This window comes from Bombyx mori, chromosome 3 (genome assembly GCF_030269925.1).
Source record: "Bombyx mori chromosome 3, ASM3026992v2".
In the NCBI taxonomy this organism is placed as follows: Eukaryota; Metazoa; Arthropoda; class Insecta; order Lepidoptera; family Bombycidae; genus Bombyx; species Bombyx mori.
In genome coordinates this window covers 8,555,431-8,563,956 of record NC_085109.1, presented here as the reverse complement: position 1 = coordinate 8,563,956, position 8,526 = coordinate 8,555,431, and the positions used below count along the sequence as shown (strand labels likewise).

At 35.0% G+C, this 8,526-nt stretch overlaps 1 long non-coding RNA gene across 1 annotated transcript; it reads right to left on the bottom strand.

The window, feature by feature from the left end:
- Nucleotides 1-1,795: 1,795 nt before the first annotated feature.
- On the bottom strand, nt 1,796-3,323 carry LOC134200770 (uncharacterized). The gene is made up of 2 exons (XR_009975826.1): nt 3,162-3,323; nt 1,796-1,970 (listed from the first exon to the last, which is right to left on the bottom strand). It is a non-coding gene; the product is annotated as an uncharacterized LOC134200770 (long non-coding RNA).
- Between the last annotated feature and the right edge of the window lie 5,203 nt (nt 3,324-8,526).

The window sequence follows — 8,526 nt, the reverse complement described above, 5'->3', positions numbered from 1 at the left end:
TATCCCTTTTTACGAAAATTGTGCGGACGGAGGACTATGAAATTTTCTACACTTATAGAGAATATAGAGAAGAAGTGCACAATGCTAATATTTTTTTTAAATAATGCATAAAAGATACATTAAATCAATAAAGAAAACATTACACACACTACATACCATGTATTTGACGCACACACGCATGCATACTATTTATTGTGAAACTTTTGTTCTTGACGTCTGTTGTCAAATTGAGAATGGATTAAATATTGTTTGTCTTTGTTAATAGTTTTTATAGTGTAGTCTTGGCGAAATTTGTGATTATAGAAGTATAAAATACCATCATAATAGTGTACAAACTTACAATTCCAATTAATTATAGTCGAATTTCGACTACCTACTGCGGGACCTCTAGTTATTATAAATCGCAGTGTATATTGGAATAAGGAAGCATAAATGCAGCTAGATGCTTGTGAGATAATAAATTAAGCAATCATTAAGTAGATTAACATGTATATCATAGTCTGATTTGGTATTGATCAATTAAATGCTTTTTCATGTATTTTTTTAAATTAGATTAATGTCTGAACGAACGTGCACCCTGTTTTAAGTCCTTATCGAAGCTTCTAGATATTACAACATGAATGCTACCTACCACCTATCTTGATTAACGAGGAGCGGTTTCACAAGACACCCTACTATCAGCAGGTTTAATTTTTGTTAGACGATTCTTTCGTTTGCAAAATCATTTGTGAGCATGTGACAAGTACATGTTTCATTAGAAAAGTTCACAGCTGCATGCGGGATTTGAATACTGGTAATATGACATCGATAAAATCGATAAGCGGCGATTTAAAATTTTGAAGATATTCAATTGTGATTTATTTTCGTAATAAACGTGCTTGTCTCGCATGACTCAAAATTGAATTAAATTTATGGCCACTGTAATAACAATACACAATCTGAATATGTCTACTCGATAATTACAAAATGTTGAACATGATTTTTTGCTCCTATATCTAATAAACAGTTAAATACAGCGCATTGTTTGCAAGGTCACATTGTGGGCGTACCAGTTCAGTTTTTATCAATTGAAATTGCATTCGAATTGCAATAAAAGGTACATGTGTACAATAAACTCTACAATAATCGATTTTTTATCGAATGTCAAATCAATGTCCAGTCGTATCGAATCGATATCGCACTGAAAACAAAGTACCATCGAGTATTTTTTGCCGATTTTGCAACAATTGTATCTAATCGATTAAAAAATGTCGTTAGTGAATATTTTCAGACCGACTGACCTTGTCTCGTCTTGGCGCCCGTCACTGCTTCGAAAGCCTAAAGATCTAAATACAAAATGACTGACTAACTGACAGCGGAAAAGATACCTACATTCCAGTTAGATAACAAATTCAAGCCTCATAATTTTACAATACTTGATAGGATTTGTTGCATTATTTCAAAACATAAGGATATTTTTAAATTGTTTAATACTGCTACAATTAACAACCAGAGAAAATATATAAAAATGAATTGCTGTTCGTAAGTCTCGCTAAAACTCGAGAACGGCTGGACCGATTTGGCTAATTTTGGTCTTGAATTATTTGCGGAAGTCCAGAGAAGGTTTAAAAGGTAGGATAAATATGAAAATGCTGGGAATTAAATAAAAATAACAATTTTGTATTCCCTTTGACGTGTCCCCCGTCGGACGGATTCCTTTTGTTTGTTTTAAGTTTATTTTATACAAAAGTTTAGGTCTTTTATTTATCGATTGAGACACTACGAAGTCTGCCGGGTGAACTAGTAAATAATAAAGTTTGATATTGATTTGATATTATATATATTTCAACTAATCATACACACTAAATAAAGATAAAACCACTATATATCGGGTTTGTCTAGTCAGGAAAACCAAACGTTCTTTCGCGATGCACGCACATACAGCCATTGAAAAGTGACGACGAACAGAAGCTGTCCAACTTGCTTGTTGCCTAGAATTGAAATGAAAAAAAAACAGTTTGGTAAATTGTCTTATTTTTTTTTTTTTATTTATACTGGTAGGCAGCGGCTTGGCTCTGCCCCTGGTATTGCTGAAGTCCATGGGCGACTGTAACCACTCACCATCAGGTGGGCCGTATGCTCGTCTGCCCACAAGGGCAATAAAAAAAAATGTGTGCGTGTACTAGTGTACACACGTAAGAAGTGAAACTTTTTTATGGCCTTATTTTTCGAAAAATGATCTACATGCAACTTTCTAGAAATTGGTTAAATAAAGTTAAATTAGATAAAGTTTAAACAAAAGGATTTTATTATCATAGACATGAATACAAAAAAGATGGCGCGTAACGGAAAAATGTGACGCGTAACCGAAAAATGTGACGGTAAATTTTTTTCCAACGCCGATAAAGAAGTTTCACTTCAAAAAACTTTATTACAATTTTTTTTTTTTTAAAACCATAACATTTTGTTAGTGAGAATTACTTATAAACTATGTTAGTAATTTAAAACGTCTAACACATAACTATCATTACATACATTTTATATCATCATTATTATACATGCTGATAACTAAAGAGCGCTTCTCTGTTCATCCGTGCCAAATTCTTGTATGAGATACTAGATTCTCTAAGTTAGAATATCTTACGGTTTGTTCCATTCGAAACACGTCTGCATGTCCCTAGCCTGTCTCCGCTAAGCTTGTATCATCTCAGGCTTAGGCGCGATTTTGTTGAGTCTACAGATGCGTTTAATTCATTTCCGACATGTCTCACCTTCCACCCCTACGCGTAGCCGGAAGACGACGTTTTCATCACGACCCAAAAAAAAAACCTGAATATGTTCATTATAGAACTCAATCGATTTACCGTAAATCCGAACCATCTCTTTTACTTTGCTGCACGCAGTTACGAAATCTCCTGAAGAATTGATACTTACATAATTCGCTTGCAACAATCAAAACCGATTTATTATTTTTAATTTATTCTTGTACAAGTCGATTTCATGCTGCCGAATTGGTAATTACCCTAAATACTCCACGTGTACGTTGAATAATTGAAGTGGCGACACGTTTTTTACCTGGCTACCGATTCCTCGGAAGGCGACCTTCTCCACACAGAAGGTTAAATATGCTTATACATATTTATTGCTACTGTTGTATTCTAAATAATAGTACTTCATTTAACCTTTTGAACGCTGCAGGCATTGTCCGGCTCACAGAAACGGCACTCGATTAATAATTACTCATTGAACTAGACCTGCACGCTTACGTTTTTTTGCGAAATGCAGTTTACTTTGGCACATATTAATTGCTTTCGATTGTGTACGTGACGGACGTAAGCTACAAAACTGTTGCCATGGACACAATGAAACAACTTGACTTTAAAATGTCCGTAATATCGACAGCAAAAATTTACGCCCTTCGTTGACTTTCCAAGTATTTTTTTTTTTATAAAATTCCGTAATGTCTAATGAAAACTCTTAGCGCTGCTATCGTAGCGGCAAATAAATAGACCAGTCATATGTATAATAATCATGAATCAGACCAATAGCGTGAGGTGAGGGGCCGAAAAACAGAAATGATTAGATTTACCCAAACAACATAATATAATAGTATTTTTTTGTAAATTTCTCTAAAGTTTTCATCGTGATATTTGAAGCACACTTAATTGCAACAGTTTGTTTTCAGTATAGACTAGTGGTGGACCTTAAATAAGTCAATGATCAGGCACACTCCTCTTTCATGACTAATGATATCGAAAAAATTGAAATGTCTCTGCTTTAAGAATGACTCGGTTTCCGATAGTGGCGTTATCCTCTATCAGAAGCGTACTACAGTAATACACTCGCATCATACAAAAACCCCTCACCAATTTCACGCAACATAAACTCCGCGATCGGTTTTTGCTTCTTATGATGACAAATTATTTCCTTGTCGAACTAATTGTGTCGGACTATTGTGCCCGCTGTGACTCGTCGATGTTTTTGTTGTATCGCACATTATAGGCCGTCACCTTGCACTTTCAATTTTGTTTGTGACTGTACTTAGTTAGTATGAATTCGAGCATCGAATCAAAAATCATTGCTTAAAATAAGTTATATTCGTTACTGCTTTGAATCGCGCATATCGCCATCGACTTTTTTTTAATTGCCCTTGGAGGCAGATGAGCCTTCGGCCCACCTAATGGTGAGTGGTTACCGTCGCCCATGGACGTCAGCAATGCCAGGGGCTGAACCAAGTCGCTGCCTACCGTTCAAATCAATTCGGTGAAACTAATTTTTATTTTCTTTTTTGTTACTAAATATATATGAACCTAATTATTTTTAAGAAATGAAGATACACACTCTTAGTAATTATATACACGTATCAAAGACATCAGATTAATGCATTATTTAATTAAAATCATGTTTGGCAATAAATATATCAGTTTCTACATAAATTATGACTTTCAGAAGTTTTTTGCGTTCTTTTTTCGAAAAACCACAATTAAGCTTTCTAAAAGGTAACAAGCCACGCTTGCCCTTGGCAGTGAAGCCTTAAAATTGTCGCCAAGGCAGTCTACAGCTTGATTAATTACTTTCGAAGAGCCTTGCTTTATATATAACAAGTATATGGAAGTTACTCCCAACACAGCCGTTAACAGCGGTCATGGTGCTATTTTCGTCTCCCCTAAATTATAGTATCAAAAAATGCGTTCAAATTTTATACTTCTATGTAACAAATAGGTTTATTTTGTCTATTAAGCGTTAGATTGTGTTTGAATATTGTTATCAGAACTTGTTACCGGACTAATATTTAGGATTGACTGTTATGAAATATTGATAGCGATAAAAATAGAATTCACAAAGGGAATACAAACATTTAAAATGATATGTTTTCATGTGAGCACAAAACTGTACAAACTAAAATATATTTTTTATAATGATTATTAATCTTACTGTCTTTTTTTATTGCATAAACGGGTAAATGCGACACGTGAGCAATCGTTACCGGAGCCCATAGACAACCCAATGTGAATTTCACCACCTACTTTTAGACTTAAGGTCTGCTTCTCAATTGTATAGTAAAAGCGCGATATTATGTTGTATTCAAAGAATTAGTAACCTCCCGCCGTGTTCGAATACCGGCATAGTAGCATTACTTGATATCTGTATACCGGGCGTCTTATTCCTTATCCACTACGATCTATTATCCATGTACTGATTAACTGAGTAAATCGTCAGCGCAGTCTAAGCCGCTGGGGCTAGAAACTCTTAAATTTTTAATAGTTAATAAAACAGTCCGTAATTTTCAAAGCACGAAATTTCACTGTTTTTAAAAGCTATGGTAGGCAGACGAGCTTTTGACCCGACAGTCCTTCTGATGATGAGTCGACATTGTCGCTTATGGACTTTAACAAAGCCAAGGGTACAGCCAAACCTTTGCTTATTGCTCTTGACTTTTCTCGAATGTATTTAGTTCAAACAATTTCATGTCATAGCGCTCGAGTGACACTGCTTAGCTAATATAAAGTTCAGCAACTTTTATTATCTATACAAAACTAAAATTGGAGAGTCTGCTTGTAATAATAAAATAACCACTTTTTACTAAGTGCGTAAGTATGTATACACAGTACATATGCCAAAATAACATTTTTTTTTATTTTGTCTATCTGTCTGTTTGTCTGTCTGTCTGTTTGTTCCGGCTAATCTCTGGAACGGCTGGACCGATTTTGACGGGACTTTCACTGATAGGTAGCTGATGATATAAGGAGTAACCTAGTCTAGGTTATAGTCTTTTCTTAGAGTAGCTTCGCCCCGCGTCGTCACCCGCGGTACGACAATAACCGCGGATAACATCGCTAGTAGTTAATAAAATTCAACCAGGAGATCCTGCTACTAAGATTCAACCCCAACAAACCGAACTAGTTGAGGATAGTTTTAGACTACGAAGTCTGGTCCAATCTAGTCTGGTAAGTCATTTAATGATTTCTTAATTAATTTAATTACGTACTGTAATATAATTTCGGTACAGTGTCATGCTTCACCCATACCAAACCTGGGCGGGCCGCTAGTTAATTATAAACTCAATGAGGGTACACAGAGCATCCGCTGTTGCGTAACGATAGACGTTTGAGGCGGCAAATAAAATAGAAAGTGATATAGTTAAGATTGGTTTCAGCCTTGTTAGGGTATATGCAAATGAAGTTGCATTAATATTCTCATTCGAAATAACAACGTCAGTCATTATTGATGTGTAAACTTGAATGTTGATTCCGTTTGCTAAGTTACGAGATGCGAAGTTGAAAATTATGATTGATTGAGTTTATTAATTACAAACGACCTTCTTTAACGATTAGGGGAATGTTATGTGATAGTAAATTTTCGCTCTATGTGGGCAGACAGGCTTACGGTTCACCTGATATTAACTAATTACAAGTTTAATTAAAAGTTAAATATTGTAAGGTATCCTATTTTTCGAATCCAGTGACAATTAAGTATTTTTTTATTGCTTAGATAGGTGGACGAGCTGACGACCTGGTGTTAAGTGGTAACCGGAGCTCATAGACATCTACAACGTAAATGCCGGCATCCACCTAGAGACGCGAGTTATAAAGTCTCAGTGTTAATAGTACAACCGCTGCCCCATCCTTATAAATAGAAATAGGCGGGGTGGTGGTACCTACCTACCTGGGCAAACTTCTAAGGCGTAATTACGCCAATTACAATTTTGTAGGTTTGATTTTTATTTCACAATTTTATTCCTTTACAATGGAAGTCAATCGTGAACAATTGTTAAGTATTTCATTAGAAAAATTAGTACTTGCCTGCGTGATTCGAACACCGTTGCATCGCTCGATACAAATGCACCGGGCGTCTTATCCTTTAGGCCACGACGACTTCAAACTTGCTCAAATTAATTTCACAGGATTAGATGCAGCGATGCAATTCGAACATTAACTCTGTACAAAGCCGTGAACAATAAGCATTTTGTGAATTACAGCGCCGATTGTAAATTGCTCGGTGACTCTGGTTTTTATGAGGTAGCTAAGAATAAAAAGATTTAAGATCTCTCCAATTACTTCTGAATTTCACATTTCTTCTATTTCTTATTTACTAATGAGCAGACGAAAAAAAATTTCACGATTTTTTGTGCTTTAGACCGACGACTTAGTAAACACTAGATGATGACCGAGCCTTGCTCGGTTTTTTATGATAACGCCATCTTGTTGTGTCTTTAAAGCGGTTAGTTGCCCTCAATTAAGAAAAATAGTATTATTATTCGCCAATAGATGTCGGGAAGAGTTGATTATTGAAAACACGAATAAAACAACATTTTCTGAAAATGAATCGTAGTTAGATCGATTTATCGCCCCCGAAATCCCCTGTATACTTTTTTTATGAAAATCGTTGGAGCTGTTTCCGAGACTCAGATTATATACATATATATTAATATACAAGAATTGCTCGTTGAAAGGTATAAGATAAGATATAACTAAACTTTTTTTTAAAAACGACGTCTCCTGATTTCTTAACTAAACTTACTACTAGCAAATCTTACTATATAACAGCTTAAAAGTTAAATCTATTGGCATTTATGTCACGAATTGCACGAAAATCTGTATGCAGTTCCATACCATTGAACCACTGGTCCAACTAAAATTCTCTTAATCGGGATAACTAACGCACGATTCGACATTAAATTAATTCAAATTTAAATTCCTCTATTGTGCGCTAAATACCTTTGACCTTTATCGTATTTACATCACATTGCGCTCCATCCGGTACAATTACTTTGCTAATAAGTAGTACAATAGCTTAATTAAGACGTGTAGTTGCTAACACCCACACTCACAAAACATTCTTCAACTGACACAGATCAGCAAATAGAGATGAGCTGAGCCGTTGTAAAATTATGTATACATTATTTTCGACATATTCGAGTCTCGAGGATGTCGAAATAATCTTAATAAATAATATTGTATATAAGTAGTTGAGTGGCAAAATTTATTTTGTAGATATCTATGGGCTCCGGTAACCTCTTAACATCAGGCGGGCCGTGAACTCGTCCACCCTCCTAAGCAATAAAAAACAAAAAACGTAATATATATATGCATGAAGATATGTAAAAGTTTTAATGTAAAATAAATATTGGGAGAAATAAATTCTTAAAGTATTTTTCACAATGTAAGTGCTAATCATAGAAGCTTAGATCTATTCTAAAATATTAAAGGGCTATAATATTTTAATTTTTTTAATTATCGTGAGAGACAACATGATGGACACGTGCAAACGTCCGCCTTTGTCAGCCGCGAAACTCTTATACGTTTCGATTTGAAGGATAGAAAGGAACTATATTTAAAATGACCTCTCGATCCACGCTTCTCCAATTAGGGGGCGTTCACGATGTGAAATCATCCGGTTATCGGTTAACGCCATACCCATGTACAACATTAAAACAGCAATATTAGTAAAACACTAAGCATCTACTTATTACCCAGTTGTTGAAAAGTTGAGCAAAAAGCATAATACAGATTTAATTGCCAAATCGATATTGTTTGATTCTAATTA